The sequence below is a fragment of the Lissotriton vulgaris genome, chromosome 8, assembly GCF_964263255.1.
Source record: "Lissotriton vulgaris chromosome 8, aLisVul1.2, whole genome shotgun sequence".
Lineage (NCBI taxonomy): Eukaryota > Metazoa > Chordata > Amphibia > Caudata > Salamandridae > Lissotriton > Lissotriton vulgaris.
Window position 1 is genome coordinate 1,542,941,549 of NC_141696.1, and position 22,915 is coordinate 1,542,964,463.

A 22,915-nucleotide genomic window follows, 5' to 3' on the forward strand; every position below is an offset into this window, starting at 1 on the left:
CTCAGTATTCTCGGCATGGTTGATTACTCTAATACTGGCTACTTCTTTTTAGGAAATTGAGATTTCTTATTTTGAGCAGGTTCCTTGTCTTTGGACTTGGTGTGCTCTCCTGGGTCTGACCGTCCTCTTCTTTCCGAATTCTGTGGAAGAGATCGAGAGGGACGTGTATCAATACTTTGATATCTATCAGGTTTTTTCAGATTATCCCTATTTCTAAGGTTATATCTTTTCTCAGAGGGCTCCCGCTGGGGAGACTGGCGTTCTCGAGTCGGAGTTCTTTCCCTCCGTCGAGGAGACCTTCCTCTGGACTGGAAAACTTTTTCCTTGGGAGTGGATTGTTTATTTCCATCCCAGCTCTTTTTAGGAGTATTTGAATTATTTTTAATAAATAATTTTTCAGGATTTTCGAGCAGTTGGGGCTTTACCGGTTTCCCACCCAAGCTGTCTCTACCTAATTCTTCATAGCATTTTTCTATGATTTTGGCAAGCTCAACAGGATCTTTTATATCTGTTTCCCTCACCATCTGGCGAATCGCCACAGATGCTGCTTCTCCTTTTATGTTGGCTAGTAATATAGCCGAGACCTGCTTGAAGTCTTTCAGTAATTTCATACCTAGATTTAAAGCGGGCTCTGGACCGAATTCATTTTGAATCTGTTTTAGCACTTCTGGTATTACCGCCATAGACGGAACACCGTGTGTTTTTGTGTAAATGGAAGCAAAGACTGTACCCCAAGTGTCGCAGTCCTCCACGTGTGGTGCGATTCCCATAGGAAGGCAGATGGTCAAGATTCTGTGTTTCTCAATAGGGGTAGTATCAGGAAATACTGCCTCTATTTGAGTGATTTTCTGGGCTAACCAGAAAGGAATTTGTTCCCGTTTTACGGGTGTTTTACCAAGACATGACTGTATGTTCTGTGGTGTAATTTTATTTGTGTTCCCCTGATGAGGGGTCAGCTGTGGTACATTAACAGCTGGCTGGACTGTTGCAGTCCGCATTACATATTGGACTAATTGCCTATGTATTTTTATTAATGTGTTTAGCTGTGCTAACAGCTCTTCCTTAGACATTTTTTTAATGTCAGGATGTGGTGTGTAGCTGGCTAGAACCGGCCACGTGGCTCCTGGTCTACCTAGTGGACCGAGCCTAGTTATGTGATTATTGTGTTTTAAGGCGCCATTAAACCAGAGCAGGTGCTCTTGAAATTTAAGTGGAATTTCAATCTCCTCGAAAGGAGCGTACTCTTCCGGAGGTTTCTCTATTTTGTAATAGTGAAACTCTTTTGTTATAGCGTTTACCGCTGGAAAGTTTATCCATGAATAGAATACCTCTGTCTGCCGATACTCGTGAGCTTCTATCACGAAAATTACTGTACCACCTTGAGGTGTCAGTCCGTTTTCTATAAGTTTTAAAGTTATAGATCTTCTTAACTGGACCGGGATGATAATAGCACCCGGGTCTGTATATTCGGGACCTTGCTGAGTCGCATCTGCTGCGGCCCCAGAGGTTCCGTTGTCTTCTACTGACATTTTAAAAAATGCAGTTTTTGCAGAGTAGGTCTCCAAGGAGACAAAGATTAGGTGCACAATATTTTGGAACACTGTATCCTTCAACGTTGAATAAACCAGAGCTTTACATAGGAATCTCTTCCTACTAAGGTCGGGCGGATTTTAACCTTTCACCCACTCCAGACGTCTATTGGAGTATTTACGGGAGAAAGGGGTGTGAAATATGCACGACTGAGTTACTCTACAAGTCTTGCGTTAGTTTATCGCCTTACCAAAACGTTGGGCGCCATGTAGTGTAGTTCCTAGTTTCCCACTAGGCCCTGCGCATTGGAATAACATAAACAGTAGTATCGACGTGGAACTGCTTATATTCCAGGCCTCCACTGACTATGCTAAACTTAATTGGGTTGTGTTACCAACTAGCTCAGAGGTCACTGGAAACTTTCTTCTCTGCATAGGAAGTGATCAGCTTCCCTGGCACAGACAAGAAGGGATTCAGTTTTCCAACAACCGTGCAACATGACAACTTTGCTCCTCAGATCAAGAGTCGATCTCTAGGGTCGTGTGAAACAATAGACATAGATTTCACTCAGTCAGTCTAGTGCAGTTTACTTTCACAATATGTAGAGAATAGAGAGACGGGCGTGTATCAATAAAGGGTTAACATTTATTGAACAGTCTTTCTTCTCGTACAAGAGAAATGTATTACCACAATTGCAATAACTGTTATTATAAAAAGTACGTACAGTAAGATAAGGATTGCAAAATAGAACTGTAAAAGCATTGATATGGTTTCTTAGCCATACAATGGTTTAAAAGTAATAAAACATATATACAGTCATATATACATTAGGCTAACATACTCAACTGGTGCTTCTAACTAAGCCTACCCCAGTGTGCCTGACCTAAGCCTAACACGTGAAAGGGGAGTAAGTAAGTAGCTTAAGTTAAGTTGGTTTTGCCAAGGTTTGTTTCAAGAATTCTCGTCTAAGGGTTTAGTCAACACCATACCTCTGAATAGAATGATGGAGGATTGGTATCTCCTTCAGGGGTCTCTCTCGATATCCCAGTCACCCGCGAGGGTAAACCGGAAGCGCCGGGACTGGATTTCTCTGCACGAGAAATGCAGCGGCTCTCCTCAGCGCGTCGAGGAAGGAGGGGTGACAGCGTCCGCGGGCAGCTGGAATCTGCTGGATGTCTTCGCAGAGGACGGCTGCTCGGCTCCTCAAGCGTACTGCACCATAGGTCGCGCTTTAGCGGCGATAATGGTAATCAGCAGCTTCACCACCACAGGATAGCAGGCTGCAGCGACAGAGTGCTAGTTTTTACCAACACAGGGTCATGCAGGCAGCTGGCATCAGCAACAGGCAACAAACTCGCAGTTCGTATCTCTCTCATTGCTTAAGGCAACGTTGGTAATATTTATACCTGACAGGTGCCGGGTTTGACGCAAGTTTGCTGGACATAAGACGTCATTTAAAGATGTCACTAGGAAGTGACAGTTATCAGTTGCTCATTAGAATTCCATTACTAATCAAAACATAGCAAGCGGGGATTTCCAGGTTTGCTAAGTTTTTATCTTGTTGAAGAACTCGGAGTGTTATCTAGGAATATCAGATAGTGACTGCTGCTCTGTCATTGCACTAATTGGTCGCAAAGGAAGTAGCAGAGAGTCATGCTGGAATGTGGCTCTGTTCGTGTGAGGCCAGAGATGACTTTTCAGAAAATCGCACTTGAACGGTTATGCCAATATAGGGAATAAATGGATTTATAGCCGAATAGGGGCATAAGGTCACAGTATCGATCAGGAACCTAGATAAGCACGCAACAACTCATGTCTGAGTATACCCTGCCACACCTATAGTGGCCAAAAACTATTCAAAAAAGGGGGTGGTGATGAACAGAGTGTCTGAATTAAGCAGACCACTCTTACCCAGTCCAAAGATCAGGGCTTGATCCATCACCGTTATTTAGCTCACTGCCCCATCCCAGCTCAGAACCTGGCTATATGCAAATTAGTCTGTCCCTGGCCCAGTGTATCATGGGAACAGGGCAGACCAAACTACCAAGCCAATTCTTCACCAGAAAGGAAACAAGCTTCCGGGGACCGGTTTCTGGCATTTCAGCCGTCGTCGGCCCGGCTTGCTTGAATCCTGATGGAGCAGTGAGCAAGGGACTCATGTCTGAGTATACCCTGCCACACCTATAGTTGCCAAAAACGATTCAAAAAAGGGGGTGGTGATGAACAGAGTGTCTGAATTAAGCAGACCACTCTTACCCAGTCCAAAGATCAGGGCTTGATCCATCACCGTTATTTAGCTCACTGCCCCATCCCAGCTCAGAACCTGGCTATATGCAAATTAGTCTGTCCCTGGCCCAGTGCATCATGGGAACAGGGCAGACCAAACTACCAAGCCAATTCTTCACCAGAAAGGAAACAAGCTTCCGGGGACCGGTTTCTGGCATTTCAGCCGTCGTCGGCCCGGCTTGCTTGAATCCTGATGGAGCAGTGAGCAAGGGACTCATGTCTGAGTATACCCTGCCACACCTATAGTGGCCAAAAACGATTCAAAAAAGGGGGTGGTGATGAACAGAGTGTCTGAATTAAGCAGACCACTCTTACCCAGTCCAAAGATCAGGGCTTGATCCATCACCGTTATTTAGCTCACTGCCCCATCCCAGCTCAGAACCTGGCTATATGCAAATTAGTCTGTCCCTGGCCCAGTGCATCATGGGAACAGGGCAGACCAAACTACCAAGCCAATTCTTCACCAGAAAGGAAACAAGCTTCCGGGGACCGGTTTCTGGCATTTCAGCCGTCGTCGGCCCGGCTTGCTTGAATCCTGATGGAGCAGTGAGCAAGGGACTCATGTCTGAGTATACCCTGCCACACCTATAGTGGCCAAAAACGATTCAAAAAAGGGGGTGGTGATGAACAGAGTGTCTGAATTAAGCAGACCACTCTTACCCAGTCCAAAGATCAGGGCTTGATCCATCACCGTTATTTAGCTCACTGCCCCATCCCAGCTCAGAACCTGGCTATATGCAAATTAGTCTGTCCCTGGCCCAGTGCATCATGGGAACAGGGCAGACCAAACTACCAAGCCAATTCTTCACCAGAAAGGAAACAAGCTTCCGGGGACCGGTTTCTGGCATTTCAGCCGTCGTCGGCCCGGCTTGCTTGAATCCTGATGGAGCAGTGAGCAAGGGACTCATGTCTGAGTATACCCTGCCACACCTATAGTGGCCAAAAACGATTCAAAAAAGGGGGTGGTGATGAACAGAGTGTCTGAATTAAGCAGACCACTCTTACCCAGTCCAAAGATCAGGGCTTGATCCATCACCGTTATTTAGCTCACTGCCCCATCCCAGCTCAGAACCTGGCTATATGCAAATTAGTCTGTCCCTGGCCCAGTGCATCATGGGAACAGAGCAGACCAAACTACCAAGCCAATTCTTCACCAGAAAGAAAACAAGCTTCCGGGGACCGATTTCTGGCATTTCAGCCGTCGTCGGCCCCGCTTGCTTGAATCCTGATGGAGCAGTGAGCAAGGGACTCATGTCTGAATATACCCTGCCACACCTATAGTGGCCAAAAACGATTCAAAAAAGGGGGTGGTGATGAACAGAGTGTCTGAATTAAGCAGACCACTCTTACCCAGTCCAAAGATCAGGGCTTGATCTATCACCGTTATTTAGCTCACTGCCCCATCCCAGCTCAGAACCTGGCTATATGCAAATTAGTCTGCAAATTAGTCTGTCCCTGGCCCAGTGCATCATGGGAACAGGGCAGACCAAACTACCAAGCCAATTCTTCACCAGAAAGGAAACAAGCTTCCGGGGACCGGTTTCTGGCATTTCAGCCGTCGTCGGCCCGGCTTGCTTGAATCCTGATGGAGCAGTGAGCAAGGGACTCATGTCTGAGTATACCCTGCCACACCTATAGTGGCCAAAAACGATTCAAAAAAGGGGGTGGTGATGAACAGAGTGTCTGAATTAAGCAGACCACTCTTACCCAGTCCAAAGATCAGGGCTTGATCCATCACCGTTATTTAGCTCACTGCCCCATCCCAGCTAAGAACCTGGCTATATGCAAATTAGTCTGTCCCTTGCTCATTGCACCATCAGGATTCAAGCAAGCCGGGCCGACGACGGCTGAAATGCCAGAAACCGGTCCCCGGAAGCTTGTTTCCTTCCCAGTATAAGAATTGGCTTGGTAGTTTGATTTGCCCTGTTCCCATCATGCACTGGGACAGGAACAGACTAATTTGCATGTAGCCAGGTGCTGAGCTGGGATGGTGCAGTGAGCTAAAAAACGGTGATGGATCAAGCCCTGATCTTTGGACTGGGTAAGAGTGGTCTGCTTAATTCAGACACTCTGTTCATCACCACCCCCTTTTCTGAGTCATTTTGTCCACCATAAGCGTGGAAGGGTATACTCAGATGTGAGTCCCTTGCTCATTGCACTATCAGGATTCAAGCAAGCCGGGCCGACGACGGCTGAAATGCCAGAAACCGGTCCCCGGAAGCTTGTTTCCTTCCCAGTATAAGAATTGGCTTGGTAGTTTGGTTTGCCCTGTTCCCATCATGCACTGGGACAGGAACAGACTAGTTTGCATGTAGCCAGGTTCTGAGCTGGGATGGTGCAGTGAGCTAAAAAACGGTGATGGATCAAGCCCTGATCTTTGGACTGGGTAAGAGTGGTCTGCTTAATTCAGACACTCTGTTCATCACCACCCCCTTTTCTGAATCATTTTGTCCACCATAAGCGTGGAAGGGTATACTCAGATGTGAGTCCCTTGCTCATTGCACCATCAGGATTCAAGCAAGCCGGGCCGACGACGGCTGAAATGCCGGAAACCGGTCCCCGAAAGCTTGTTTCCTTCCCAGTATAAGAATTGGCTTGGTAGTTTGGTTTGCCCTGTTCCCATAATGCCCTGGGACAGGAACAGACTAATTTGCATGTAGCCAGGTTCTGAGCTGGGATGGTGCAGTGAGCTAAAAAACAGTGATGGATCAAGCCCTGATCTTTGGACTGGGTAAGAGTGGTCTGCTTAATTCAGACACTCTGTTCATCACCACCCCCTTTTCTGAAGCAACTTTCGGGAAGGCATGGAAGCCGTCGCCAAATGGATGAAAAACAGTTGCCTACAACTAAACACCAACAAAACAGAAGTATTCATCATAGGCCCAAACCCCGACGCCTGGAGCGACACCTGGTGCCCACCGCCCTCGGAAACCCACCAACCCCCACAGACCACGCACGCAACCTGGGATTCATCCTGGACTCCGAGCTTAAAATGGACCGCCAGATCAACTCTCTCTCATCTTCCTGCTTCCACACCCTCCGCCTCCTTCGTAAGACCTTCAAATGGATCCTCCTCGAACACCAAAAGACAGTCACTCACGCCCTGGTCACCAGCAGACTCGACTACGGAAACGCACTCTACGTCGGAATACACAAAAACCTCATCCGCAAGCTACAGAACATCCAGAACGCCGCCGCAAGACTGGTCCTCAACCTGCCAAAACACTGCCACATCTCCCAGCACCTGCGCACACTCCACTGGCTCCCCGTCGAGGCGAGAATCACCTTTAAGATGCTCACCCATGCACACAAGGCCCTCCACGGCACCGGACCAGCATACCTGAACAGCCGGCTCAAATTCCACGCACCCCAAAGGACCCTACGATCAGCCCAGCTCTCCTACGCCGTGGTCCCCCGCTCCAGAAAGACCAGATCGGGAGGCCGCTCCTTCTCCTTCCTCGCGGCCAAAGCATGGAACGCCCTTCCGCTCCACCTCAGACAGACAACATCGCTCCCCATTATTGTGTTTTTATCTAGGAACCTATATCGATATTCCTATTTGTTGCCTTTACACAGGTATAATCCATAATATCCCTACAACGGCATATGAGTTATATCCATATCTAGCAGTAGCCCGTGCAGTCATATTAAGCAAGGCTACTTCCCCGGACTCCTAGAAGGCACAATGAGTTCTCTAAAACGCATCAAACCTCCAGCAACCTGGGAAATCCCCGTTTGCCTTTGTTTTGATTTGTAATAGAACTCCTGTAAGCACTGTAAGAACGGCCAGTTCTTGGTGACATCTTTATTGACGTCTTATGTCCACCCTTACGTCAAACCCGGCACCTTTCAGGTATAAATATACAAACGTTGCCTTAGGCAAACACACGGTGGTGGTTTTGGAGCAGAGCAGTATCAACTTGCCCGAGAGCCCACGGACGCTGCCCCTCCTCTTTGACGCGCTGAGAAAGACGCTGTCTTTTTCTCCAGCTGAGAAAATTCAGCTCCGGCGTTCCCAGCCTACCCTTGCGGGTTGCTGGGATATCGAGTCCTGACAAAGAGATACCAGACCTCCTGCTTTCTAAATACCAAGGTACGGAGCTGACTAAACCCTTAAAGAGAATTCTTCATTCAGATCCTTGGCAAAATAAACTTAACTTAAACTGCTACTTCCTTACTCCTTCCCCCGTATTAGGCTTAGGTCAGGTACACCGGGGTAGGCTTAGTTAGAAGCACCAGTTGAGTACGTTAGCCAATGTAAATATGTATGTATAGATTTTATCCATTTTAAATATCTTATGGCTAAGAAACCATATCAATGCTTTTACAGTATTATTTTATAATACTCCTTTTAATGTACGAACTTTACTTTACATTAAGTATTGCAATTGTGGCAATTCATTTCTCTTGCATGAGAAGGAAGACTGCTCAATAAATGATGCCTTTTTATTGAAAAACGCCCGTCTCTCTCTTCTCTGCAATCTGGTGAAACTAAGTACGCACAATTGACTGAGTGAAATAACTGTCTATTGTTTTCACACGACTCTAGAGATACACTCTTATTCTGGGAGAGCAAAGTTGTCATGTTATATGGTTGTCAGAAGCTAATCCCTTCTTGTCTATTCAGGGAGGTTAAACTCCTCCTCGTTTATTCGAGAAAGTTTCTAGTGACCTCTGAGCTAGCTGGCGAAACTTAAGTCTAATATAGTCAGTAGAGACCTAGTCGACCTCAGTCCTACGTCTACACTGCTGAGTATATTATTTCAATGCGCAGAGCCTATTGGGAATATAGGAACTACACTACACCATCTTCGCAAGAAACCTCAAAACCTGGCTCTTCGACAGACCCCCTCCTTGATGGAATGGAACCTGCACCCCCCCAATCTAGCGCCTTGAGACCCTTACGGGTGAGTAGTTGCGCTTTAACAAACTCCTGATTGATTGATTGACCTGCAGAGTACCAGAGACCCCCACCCCCACTCAAAGGGAACCTGAGCCATCGGACACTGGCTCTCGGAGTTGTCAGCATTGACAACCCGTCAGAATGCATGGGGTACAACCTACTCCTGAGACACAAGGTGCTGCCGGACGGCAGTCACACTGGCTCGTGTGTCTCGAAGAGCCTCCGCTTTCTTACCATTGATGGTCACTACCTGCCCATATTTCTTAGTGTTGGAGGGCAGGTAGTTCTCAGGGACCATCTCACTATCTCCTAGCGAGACTAGGGTCATCTGAACGGGATTCCCACCCCCTTGGACTGCTACTTCCTCCCCAAAATTAACACTACCCATTTGCCGGGGTGGAGCACCAGTGGGTGCGGGTTTTCCAAATAGGCGACACTTAGGGTCAGTGGCAAAGTGACCCAGGTCACCACACCTTTAACAGGTGATGGGCCCTCTCTGAACAGGTTTACCTGTCGGGCCCCGGTCTGCTTCGGGGTGGAGGAGGCTGAGAACCTTTCCCTTGGTTCCCTTGGGTATTACTTTGGGGGCCTTTTTGGAACCCTTTCTGTTTACCCGTCCCCCCACTCTTCTGCTGGGGACCCTGCCCACCCTTGGCTGAGTCTCCCACTGGACCCTTGTGGACCCTGGTGCTGAGCCAGCGGTCCACGTCCTCAGCAAGCTTCCTCGGGTTAGTCAGCTTGCTATCAATCAGGTGCTGGCGTAGCTCAGGAAAACAATTACTAGACAAGTGCTCCCACGCCATTAAATCAAGAAGCCCTTGAAAATCATTTACTTTGCTATACTTCACCCAACCATCCAGTGCTCTGCAGAAAAAGGTCACATACTCCACATACATACCCCCAGGAATCTTAGTACAACCCCTAAATCTCTGTCGATACATTTCCGGGGTTAACCCAAACCTGGTTACTAAGGCAACTTTCATGTGGGAATAGGAATTGTAAACTTCGGAGGGAAGATCTAGCAGAGTGTCCCGCCCCTCAGTGAGGAGCCGCCCCCACAACCCCGCTCCCCAATCTCTCTCAGGGTCCCGGTGGGAGGACATGGCTACATCGTAGGCCCTGAACCACTGCCTTATGTAATCCCCCTTAAAGTATTCCTTAACCACATCCTTAGGCATGTAGTCCCTTGACTCTACCTGCACCAGCGTTGTGCTGCCACCAGAGCGAGTTGTTTCCAAACTTTTGGTTTTCAGTTCCACCTCCTTCACTCTCATTTCATGATCTAACTGGAGTTTCTTCTCCTCCATTGCCAATATTTGCTTTTCCATCTCCATTTGTCTATTTAATCTTGCCATCTCTACTTCATGCGCTCTGGTTGCAGCCCTGTCTGCCAGCTCTTCTGACGACAGGACTACGTTCACCTCGACAATGCTATCTGGTGGATCCACCACCAGCTGATTCTCTGGCTCCCTCGACTCCTTCCAGGCCCTCAGCACCTTGATGAGTTGGGATTTATTTCTGCACCCGGATTGGGAGACTCAGAACTTCAAGCAGAAAAGTTTTAGCTGCTCCACTTTGTAGCTTTCAAGTACTTCTTCTCCCCAATCTACGTCGTCTACTCCAGAGATGATAGAGGCTGCTCTTGCGGAGAGTGAACCCGGCATAATTCAACGATATGAGATCTCTTCAACAAAAATTAAAAAAGACAATAAATCTGTGGCTGCGTTATAGGTCTGCTCTCACTATGTGGTGATCAATAAGTTACTGTACATAAATCATAAATGCAAATTCAAAAATCCTCACCGCTGCCTCCAATGTTAGAATCGGATGTCTCTGGTTGGCACAGGTATGCACTTGTGACAAGCAGGGACCCTCTCTTTTAGTCAGGGCAAGGGAACTACTCCGTAAGAATAACCCCTGCTCACCCTCTAGGTTGCGTGGCGCTAGCAGACAAGGCTAATCCTCAGGGAGCTAGTTAGTTAAGCATTTATGACCACATACAGTAAACACAATGACCCACTACAGACGGACACCAGTCATAAGGTTGAATCAAAAATCCATAGACTTTATGTAAAAATATACTTCATATGCAGGATTACTTTACTAGACCATATAACGTTTAGCGAATGAGGCCACCTGATTTAAATAGGCAAAGTTCCTCAGTGTTCTTGTCAGTAAGGTACGCTGAGGGTCGATGCGCGCTTCGCGCTGCTGAAGCGACCCGTTGGTGAATGAAGGACGACAGGGAAAACGAACGTTGCGGACCCTGGATCCGATGTGAACTCGGGATCGAGTTCAAGTGTACCTTGTTGCTGGTGTCCGAGGCGTTTCAGGCGCTGCAACAGGTGAGGGCGGACCCGGTACGGGGCCGGCGGTTCTCCGAGGAATTATCCACCTCGAAGCCCCCTCGAGGTGCGAGGTGGGTGAGCGGGACGAGGTGGAGGGTTGCGGGCGATCAGGAGTCTAGAGCAGCTCACGGGGCAAGGCGCCGTTCAGGCCTGCAGGGCGTACTACTTCTTAGCACGCAGGAGATGCGTGGCAAACTCTTCTCAGTCCGTGTTGCAGGATCGTACCTGTGGATCTGTGGGGGTGTCGCGTTCTTGGGCAGACAGGTGCAGCACCTGGCCTTCGGTACCGGACGTACTGGAGGCTTTCTTGAGGTGCGGCACGGCCTTGGTATGCAGGAGGGCAAAGCGGGACAGTCAGGTACGTATCGACGTACGGACCGTCCGGGGCTATCAGATGCGCTCCGTGCAGATTCCGGCGGGAGAGGGTGAGAGGCGCACCACGGGCTCAATAGCAGACAAGGTGAAAGGAGAGCGGGCGGCCCGGCACAGCGTGTAGAGAGTGACTCGAACTCGAGCAGGGCTCTCAGCGGGCAGGGGCGGCCAGGCTCCGGGCTGTCACGACCTTAGGAGGGGCGAGAGCACCAGAGTCACGACTCCGGCGAGGGAAGAGAACGCAAGTGCCCAGCAACATACGGGCACTGGCAGAATTGAACCCACTGTTCCTGGGGTTCAGTTCAGGGGGCAAGCTTGAGATCAAGCCCTTGGAGATCGTTTCAGGCACAAGTCTTCAAAGTCCTCTGGTCTTTTACTCTCCGTTCTCAGCAAGTCACCAACTGCAGGCCAGTCCCCAAGGTTAGAGACAGGTTTCCTTCCTTCAGCTTCTCCTGGTCCTTCTAGTCGGGCAGAGGTTTGTCGTGGTCAAAACAGGATCGGATTTGTTAGGAGCAGGGCTCCTATATTCATACTGAGTTTCTTTTGTCTTGGCAGGCCAGGGGGGTCTGAGCCTGGTTCAACCCAGTTTTGGAGCACTCTATTTACAGGAAGCTGCCTTCTTCTTTCAGGGTGCAGGGCAGCGACATCAGACCCTCTGCAGGAGGTGGAGCCAGCATTGTGGTGGCAGAGCACAGCCCTATTCAGAGTCAAGGGCTACTCCTCCCACCCATCCTGGTGTAATCTCTCTATTCACCACCTGGTAACCCAGACTGTCCCCTGGAATTCCCCAGCCCTGTCAATCACACAACCCAGACAGCAGATACACATCCTGACAGAGGCGGGCTGAAATAGTCAGCCGAGCAAATGCTAACTTTCTAAAAGTATCATTTGCAAACACAGGATATTAAAATAAACCTTCCTAAAGGAAGTATTTTATTATTCTGAGTTCGGGCATACCAAACTCGACGTGCTACCGTGTTCCCTGAGCCTGCTGGGATTATAGCGTGTAATAATTCCAGCAGCCCATTCTGGCCTATGAGAGCAGGTAGCCCTTCACAGTGAAGAACGAAAAGGGCTGTAATTCACTATTAGGACATGCCACACACATCAGGGCTTGTTCTAACTTATGCTTACAATGCACCCTGCCCGTGGGCCTACCATAAGGGTGACTGATATGAAGTTAAGGGAAGGTTTAGGGACTGGCAAGTGGGTGCAAGTGGGTGCACCCACAAAAGCTGTGGGTTCGTCTTTATACTTTTCAGCAGTACTCACCCAAAAAATAACTGGAAGGCCTCTTGAAGTTCTTGAAATGCACGCAGCTTCTAAGGTGGGGCTCGCAGAACCTCGGACTCGTCTCTTCACAGGTTGGGCTCTGGTTCAGGACGTTCCGCAATTTTCCTCACCGCCTTGTGTGGATGCCAGGCCGCAGTCGGTCCCCCTCTTCGCCTCGAGGAAGTTAGCGGGAATTCCCCGCGTTGTGCACTTTGAAGTCCGTCAAAGGTCAGGAGGGGATTGTACTGGGTCCAATATCGCCGGCGCGTGGGGAAAAGGGAACGTTCCTGTTCGGGCACCAATTAATGTGGTAAATTAATTCAATATTACCTCATCTCAGAATTTCTATATTTAATAATCATAATTTCAGTCAAAGCAAAGAGAGGAGTCCGTGGTGCTCGAGTACAAAAAAAAGGGTCCAGTAACTCGAGTTAAGGGGAGAGCTCCAGCACCAAGCTGGTACAGGAGTGGTCTGCAGCTTTATTCACACATCAGAATATTTATACAGTTTTCAGTCAATAGGCAAAAGAAGAAAAGAGAAGTGACAAGAAAAAGGGAAGTGACAAGCAGTAATTTCCAACAGATGTGACAAGGTAGGGGCGTGTCTTGTGTCTCGTGAGAGGGCATGCGATGTGTGGAAATGTGTTCTCTTTCAGTTGAAGGCCCTTCCTCATTCGGGGGTTCATCTCTGGCTTAGAGTCAAGAACAGGAACCATCTTGTGTAAAACAGGAGCTATCTTGCTGGTTCTGAGAATTGGCTGAACCACAAGAGTCAAAAAGAGGAACTATCTTGTGTAAAACAGAGACCATCTGCTCTCTGGCTTGCAGTAACTATTTCTTAAAACAGGAACTATCTGCTGGTTCTGGGAATTGGCTGAAGCACAGGAAGGGGTGGTCAACGAACTAAGATGCCAGGTGCAGGGTGTCTTACAGTTAAGAACAGGAACTATCTGCTGCTGGTTCCCAGAATTGGCAGAACCACAGAAATGTGTGGTCAATGAACGGGGGTGCCAGAGGCAGGGTGTCTTGCTTGTGGGTCTGAAGACAAACTGGAGGACACACACAAAATGGGTGCTTGTCTGAATGAGAAAAATGGCTGTCAGGCAGAAACAGGGAAATGATGGGGCACAATTGTCAATTTTATTTCCACACCACACGACGAAACACATGTCGGCTGGTTGTGGAACCAATAAACCTACATCCATTACCTAAGAAACCGAACAGGATTGCAATTGTCTTAATTTTTGGTTCTATGCATAGAATGTTCATAATGCACTTAAGAGTATGTGGTATGGCAATATCATAGAACAGCTATAAGGACAGGGTTTCAAAAGCTGCAGACAGGCTCAGCTCATGCTAGAGCCCCATATCACATATAACCAAGCACTCTGCCTTCTGGATTGTTAAGGCCTGCCATAGGAGTGACTTTTAGGTGTATATGTATCTATATGTAAAGGTAGATATAGGAATACTATATCTAAGCAAGGGGTTATTACACCACCTTGCCTCAGCTGAGTAATCAGCCAGTTGTGTCAAATTGGAAGGCCAGCCAGGGGTGGCAAAAGATATGCTGCAGCCCCTGGTAGGCCTTGGGTGCACCTATGCCCTTGGTACCTATGGTACACTATACAGGGACTCACAAGATGGAGAACCGCAGCCTTAAGGCCCGGTGGCCCAGGGTACGCCTGAAATCCCCGGGATTCACCTGCCTTGTCAGAAACAGAGACACGGACTCTTCGTCTGGCGTAGAAGATGGTATTTATTAGCTGCAGCTAGTACAGTGGTCTTAGAAGTCGTTGGTATAACGAGGTTCAAAAGAGACTGCCACTTAACTCCGTGGCGCACAGGTTTATATACGATACAATACAAAGCAAAATGCAATCGCATAAGCCATAGGCAAACGTTATAAACAATGCTTTAAGTCCAAAGCAACTCAAGTTCCCGGTTATGTTTGTCACTCGACCCCTTAAGCAAATTACAACTGAATCCACACAATCCGATTTACAAGTAGAGAAAACACAGCTGCATGTTTTAGAAGGACAGTCGTGAAACAGGAGAATGCATGAGGCATGTAGCGAAGGACAGCAGATAAGATAACTTAGAGGAAAGAATGGTGTGAACCAACAAATAGTCCGGACGGGGATTAATCAGCTCAGACAGGAATTAGTGTACTCGGCCAGACCTTGACACTCGTTAGTAAACATAGGCAAAGAAGCCACCTGACACGTAAATGCAGAAACAACAAAAACATTGCGTTTGCCGCGCTGCCTGAGTGTGGGCAACACAAAATGGCGGCGACTACAAAATGGAGGCTGAGCACGAACAAATTCGTAATTTACAGAACCTCAGACCCTCCTTTTGCCATAACTCAGGCAAGAACAAACCAACTCATGCTAATCTGAGGCGGAATCAGCATCGATGTTCATAAAATCCTCAAGCTGTTGCTGCACCATCATCCTAATATTCTCTGTCCTCTGAGTTGCAGGTTGTGGAACACATAAAGTAGCCAGTAGGCCACAAACTGCAGGACCACATTGGATACACAGACAACAAGAGAATATGATGGCCAAAATTGCTTCAAGGAACGTTAAGATCTTCCATCCCCAAGTTGACAATATTCCCCAAAACCATCCCATAAAAGACTAATCCCCTTCGTCCTGATGAATCGACTCGGAGATGGTATGCAATTTGGTAATGGCTTGGTATACTGCCGGAGCATCATCTGGAATATAAATGCAGCAGCTAGATCCGATCAATCTACAGACACCTCCTCGGTCTGCTAAGATCACATCTAGCGCAATCCGATTTTGCAACGTTATAAGACGGTCAGCCTGAAGCTCTGCTGTAATGTTACCTATCGCACCTGCAGTAACATTAATAGTGGTCTCAACCACACGAACCAATTGCCTGATGTTTCTGCTGTTGACCATCGGGCCCCAAAAGGGAAGGAATCCTTTAAGGACGTCTCCTCCCTCTTGTTCTGCCGTGTCCTTGGCATCGAATATACCTCGGCTATATCTAACTCTGTGGTGGTCTGACGGAGCCGTATATGTAGGGGGAAGAAGAAAAGCTATATAACAGGTTCCAGAAAAGTTGGAAGGGAGCCATGTATAAGCTCTGTCGTTACAAACAAAATATGTTCCTTGAGACGGAACTAACGGAGGGAAATCAGGGGACGAGAAAATGTAGGTGTACAAACAACTCTGCTTGCTATCAGCTTTCTTACTGTTGACTTGGAGACAAAAGTTACCTTGAAGGGGTACAGTCCATACTGGAGAAGACTCACCCTTTCTAATTTTGTCACCAAGGCTAGAAACATAGTGGGTAGCATTCCATCCTTCATAAGCTCTTTTCTCGTCTAACGGAATCTCGTTCTTCTCTACAATCTTAGCCATCACCACTATACCTTTAATCAAGGAGCTGTGGCTGAAATCCAATCCATTCCCAGAAGTCTTTACAGGGCTTCTAAGTCTGTTGTGGTATGCGGCCGAAAACATAGTCAAATAGGCCCAAGCTGAACCTTCATATGAGAAAGGAAGAACCAAATATGGCATTCCCTTTGGTGTATTGTGTGGCATAAGTCCGCACACCCAACAGTCAGTCATATTAATAGCTAACTGATGTTGGTGTAACAACTGGACAAACGTATTATTCATATATTCGGCTCTCCTTATCTGTTCATGAGGGCGTAGAGCATGCATTTTATGTGAAAAGACAGAAAGACGAGAAGGCAAAGAAGTTGTAGAATTAACAACATTTCTCTGTTGCAGAACATGTACAATCCAACCTGTGCAGGCTAATAAAATACACAAAAACATAAAAACACACAAAGTTACGCCAAATCGACTACGCAATAATTTACAATACTTCGATCTCATTTCCTGCTTCCTGTTTTCCCTACCTATGGTTGTTGTACCATCCATCTTTATCTAAAAAAAAAATTTGCTCACGGCAATCTTCCTCATTCACTCAGCTACTCACTTCTGTATATCCTGAGGCACTAGCCACTTGCTAAAAGAACAAAAACCAGGTTACAGTCTGAGTCTCCTACCGTGACCCTGCGACGGGGACAGATGGCACATCTAATACTAAATATCACACAAAAAACAAAAAGTCAAAAAGACCCAAAAAAAAAATGTCTTTGAGTAATAAGGAAAAAGTGTTCAAAGTGTTCAGTTCCTTTGGTCAGCTCTCGGCCTCAGGTTGTAGCGTGTTTTGCTCGGCACGGTCTGGTCCTTAAACAAAGTTTCTGGATTGGTAGTGTCTATTCGAAGATGCGCAGGCACAGCGGCTTGAAGAATGTTGTCGTCCCCTTTCTCAGATTGAGTTCCATAAATTTGAGCATCACTGAAAGGCACAAAACAAGGAATCGCTGCAGAATCAGATTCCCTTACGCCACTGCGGATCCACTGGTCGAAGGGTAATGGCAATGGCACCTTTTTACAGTGCACGCCATGCACCCAATTCCTCTTTCCAACCACTTTCACAGCTGTGCGGGTGACGAGCAAAACTTGCGTAGGCGCAGACCAACGAGGCTCCAAGTTCTCTAAGCACGCTAACACAACCTCAACATCATCTCCTACGCCGACGACACCCAACTGATCCTCTCCCTCACCAACGACCCCGCCACCGCCAGAGCCAGCCTACACGAAGGGATGAAAGACGTTGCCGACTGGATGAAGAACAGCCGCCTGAAACTGAACTCAGACAAGACGGAAGTCCTCATCCTGGGATCATCACCCTCCGCCTGGGACGACTCCTGGTGGCCCCCTGCCCTGGGCACCACTCCCAAGCCAACGGACCACGCACGCAACCTGGGCTTCATCCTGGACTCCTCCCTCTCGATGACTAGACAAGTCAACGCCGTTTCCTCATCATGCTTCAACACCCTGCGCATGCTCCGCAAGATCTTCAGATGGATCCCCACAGAAACCAGGAAGACCGTTACCCAGGCACTCGTCACCAGCCGACTGGACTACGGGAACACCATCTACGCCGGAACCACAGCCAAACTTCAAAAAAGACTCCAACGCATCCAGAACGCCTCTGCACGACTCATCCTGGACATTCCCCGACAAAGCCACATCACCGGACACCTGAGAGACCTGCACTGGCTCACCGTCAGCAAGAGAATCACATTCAGACTCCTCACCCACGCACACAAGCTCTCCACGACCTGGGCCCCAAGTACCTCAACGACCGCATGACCTTCTACACGCCCACCCGCCAGCTACAATCGACCAGCCACGCCCTTGCCACCGTACCACGCATCCGCAGAGCCACCGCCGGAGGAAGATCCTTCTCCTACCTGGCAGCCAAGACTTGGAACTCCCTTCCCACCCACCTTCGGCGAACCCAAGACCATCTCTCCTTCAGGAAGCAGCTCAAGACCTGGCTGTTCGAGCAGTAACATACCCCTCTCCCCCAGCGCCTTGAGACCCTCCCGGGTGAGTAGCGCGCTTTACAAATGCCGTGATTGATTGATTGATTGATTGATTGATTGATTGATTGATTGATTGAGTTCTTAGTCCGCTGAAAATCTTTAATGCAAACCCAGTCACCGGGCAAAATGGTGTGACCTGGGTCTGTGGAGGCCTCCGGCAAAGCACTTTGTACCTGTTGACGAATAATACTTAATTTAGTAGTCAAGTCATGCAAGTAGTCAGTTAACAGAGGATATGGTATGTCTGAGTATTTCTTGGGACGAGGGACACCCCAAACATTAGCTGGGCATCCGAATACCACTTCATATGGGCTAAGTCCCATACGAGAGTGCACAATAGTTCTGGTTGACAAAAGAGCTAGGGGCAAGGCATCAGGCCAAGCAAGGCCCGTACTGGCTTGAATCTTGGCTAGTTTAAGCTTGAGTGTACCATTATAACACTCAACAAAACCCGCTGACTGTGGATGGTTCGCCGCATGGAACTTCTGTCTAATACCAAGACCAGAACACACTTTCTGCATAATTTGACCCACAAATTCACTTCCATTGTCACTCCAGACAATTCGCAGCAAACCAAACCTGGGGAAGAACTCTTTAAGCAACACTTTAGCAGTTGACAGAGCAGTGTTATCTTTCAAGGGGTAGGCCTCTATCCAACGGGAAAAGGCACATACCACCACCAGAACATACTTAAGGTTGTTGCATCGATCCATATGAATGTAATCGATCTGCAACACCTCAAAAGGATATGACGGGGGAGCAAAATGACCTGCCGGAGTTGGGGTACCCTTTCCTGGGTTATGCATTAGACAAACAATACAATGCTTAACCACATTCTCTGACATTTTGGGATTCCTTCATTCTGCCACACAGGAGCCAAGAGCTTACATATGCCTTTCGCACTAATGTGAGCTGGACCATGAACCATAGTCACAACTGGCAACACATAAGCGTCTGGTAATAACCATCGCTGATGTTCTGACAACTCCGTCCACCAACCCATCGAGTCTTTCATTCCCGTACTTTCTTTCCACGTACTCAATTCCTTCTCAGTAGCCTCTCCCTGAATCGTTTTCACACTCTCAATCGTGTCTTCACACATTCCAATTTCCCTAACCCAGTTTGCAGGTCCAGCCACATACATTCGGCTAGCGGTGTCTCTAGCTGTAGTTTTTGCTACCTCGTCTGCAAACGATTTCCACGACCCACATCATCTGTGACTTTCTTATGTGCGCTGCACTTTATGATCGCTATCTGTGCAGGTAAGGTAAGTGACTCAAGAAGATCAGTCACTAACTGACCATGCTGGATCTTTGTCCCGTGAGAGGTAAAGAATCCTCTCTCCCTCCATAATTTACCAAAACTATGTGCAACGCCAAAAGCATACTGACTATCTGTGTACACATTCACTCTCTTTCCCTTCGACAACACACACGCTCTAGTCAAGGCTATCAATTCAGCTGCTTGGGCTGAATTATGTCCAATACGTGCCGTCTCAACAATTGTGCATAAGGTGGTGACAGCATAGGCAGAAGTAGTCTCCCCATTTGGAAGCTTGAAACAAGAACCGTCCACCCATAGGATCCCATCCGGGTCCTTGAGCGGAGTGTCCTTTAAATCAATCCTACCCTTTGTTTCTTCTTCCGTTCGAAGAAAACAATCATGTTTTTCCTGAGCGTCTTTCTCATCTGGGAGTGGCAACAGTGTAGCTGGATTTAACGTGTTACATCTTTTGATATGTACATGACTCGCTAGAAGTGTCAGCTTGTATTCAGACAAACGAGCACTCGTAAGATGCTGTGTTCTTGTTCTATTCAACAAGGTATCCACTGCATGTGGAACCATAACAATGACTGTGTTATCCAACACTAATCCGGCAGACTGTCTAATAGAAATCGCCGCAGCTGCCGTAGCTCTGAGACAACTGGGCAAAGCTTTAGCTACTGGGTCTAGTGTAGCGGAGAAATAGGCACATAGCCTCTGCTTATCTCCAAATTGCTGTGTCAAAACTGACAATGAGCAACCCTCTCTCTCGTGAACGTACAGTGTAAAGGACTTGCTATAATCCGGGGTACCCAACACTGGAGCAGAACACAGAGCAGTACGTAGGTCAATAAAGCTTTTCTGACATTCATCCGTCAAAGGGAGCGGATGGGGCGTATCTTTCAACGTTAGTGCCAACAATGGTTAAGCCAAAAGTGAAAAATTGGGAATCCATTGTCTACAGTAGGAAGTGATACCCAAAAAGGCACGCACTTTTCTGTGTGGTAGGCACAGACATCTGTGAATTAGCGTGAATACGTTCTGGGGTCAATCGCCTTCCCTCCTTCGACAAGAGATGACCTAAATAGGTAACCTCTTGGCGGGCATATTGCAGCTTAGAGGGTGACACCTTATGATGTAGAGCAGAAAAATGATGCAACAACGCAACAGTCACACTCTTACACACATCTTCCGTATCAGCAGCCACCAGAAAATCGTCCACATACTGAATAAGCGTAGCACCTGGAGGCAAAGAGAAAGCATCAAGTTGTGACTTAAGAGCCTTGCTATAGATGGAGGGACTTTCACAATAACCTTGAGGTGCTCTTTTAAATTGAAAACTTCGGCCACCTAGAGAGAAACCAAAGATATCCCTACTTTCCTCAGCAATAGGAATACTAAAGAAAGCGTTCTAGAGATCTATGACTGAAAACCAAGCTGCCGAAGCAGGAATCATCATCAACAAAGCTGTAATGTCCGGAACAACAGGAAACTGGGGCACAACAATTTTATTGACTTCTCTAAGGTCAATAACAAATCGATAAACAGGAGGCTGTGAAGGATCAGTTCTCTTAAGAATCGGAAGAACAGGACTGTTACAAACATTGCCTCTCATTTCTTCAACCACACCCTTCTGAATAAAATCATCAACAATAGCCAAAAGTGCTCTCTCTCCATCACTAGAGATACGGTATTGGGGAATGCGTGGCATTCTAACATTCTCTTTAACTGTGACAACATACGGTGGGATTGCAAGACGACCCACGTCATTTGGGCCTGTAGCCCAAAGACTTTCAGGAAGAGAAAGCAACTCAGGTGGAAACTGGTCTCGGGACAAATACTTGGAAGACGTCAATTTCTTCCCCAACGTAAGATGCATGCCAGAAGGGGAACAATACAATGTTGCATGTAGTCTTTTCAACAAATCCAGACCCAGCAGGTTCTCGCCTCAACCAGTTGTCAGAATAAGTGAAGCATCCAAATCATAAAGACCAATCGAAACGGGCAAGGGACAAGAAACCGGATTACGGACTGGGGCACCAGAAAATCCTACAGAAGTATTTATTAAGCCAGACAAAGGTGCCCCAGGGAGTTTAGAATGAATGATAGAACTTCTCATCGCACCAGTATCCAAAAGAAATGGTTCTGAAACACCCATAGTATTGACAGTGACATACGGCCCATTTTGATCTACTGGAATCGACACAACTCCCTTACTTCGTCCATGGCTGTCCTACTCGATATGAAAATCGTCAGCCCTATCTTCAACACGATAATCGTCATTATAATACTGCGCAGACTGAACTCTCTGCTGATCAACGTAATTCGTAGTAGATGGAGGAAAAGAACGCTGCTCCTGAGAGGACACACCTCGTCCTCTACCTCTAGATCCTGTCTGGAAATTATCACAACCTCGTGGAGCAGACATCCCATTATTACGCTGTAATAAAACCGGACAACTGTTCTTGAAATGTCCCTCTTCCCTACAATACGCACATTGATTAGGACCTAACAAAGGTTGCGGTACAAAAAACTCAGGCTTCTGGAACACTTTCTGAAACTGTGGGGGTTGAGAAAACTGAGGCTGTGCCGGACGCAGAGGATAAGCCTGCTGTAAAAGAACCTTTGTTTTCAAATCTTTATTTTTCTTCTCTTGTTTCTCCTTCTCCTCCTTATCTCTATTCTCATAATACTGTGCAGTAGCCAATATTTTAGCAGGGGAAGAGACAGCCCATGCACTTTCAGAACTCTTTAATTTATTTGACAATTCGGGAAGCAAGTTGTATACAAACTTATCCAAAAACAACCGCTGACCACCCTCTACACTCAAATCCTGACCACTATGGTCAATAAACGTCTCTTCAAAACGAGTGAAGAAATCCGAGACGCTTTCATCTTTCTTTTGCTTGCATGCAGCCAGCTTATCCCAATTTACTCGCACCGCAGGCATCATTGTCTTCATCAAGTCAATTATTCTGCCTGGTAGGGCCGTAATCAGATCATCGGGTTTCGCACCACCCACTTGATTTGCATCGGCGGCTCTAATAGCAGCCCAATCACCACCTAATTCACCAACATGATTTTCCCTACGAATCCGTGCCCATAATGCTTGCGGAACAACATTTCCAAATAACATATCAATATCGGCCAAATTCATAATACAGGCCTCAACTGTTTGAGACAATTCCTTATAATATCCAGCAGGATTTTTACAGGGGTCCGGAAAAGTTTGTTTAAGCGCCAATACTTCAGACCTTTTCCAGGGTTCGTGGACCCATATACGCTGGAAATGAGCAGGGACAAGAGGTGGACCAATCACCGCTTCTCTCTATACGGGAGGAACTTCACGCATCGGATAATTCTTAATGCCTTGTTTATTAGCAGGATCAACCTCGGAAAAAGACAGGGACAAAAACATGGTTCGAAACGCAACGAGTCTATTCACCGCCTCTTCAACTCGTGGTCCTACGATAAAACCTTTATCAAAATCAGCTTGTA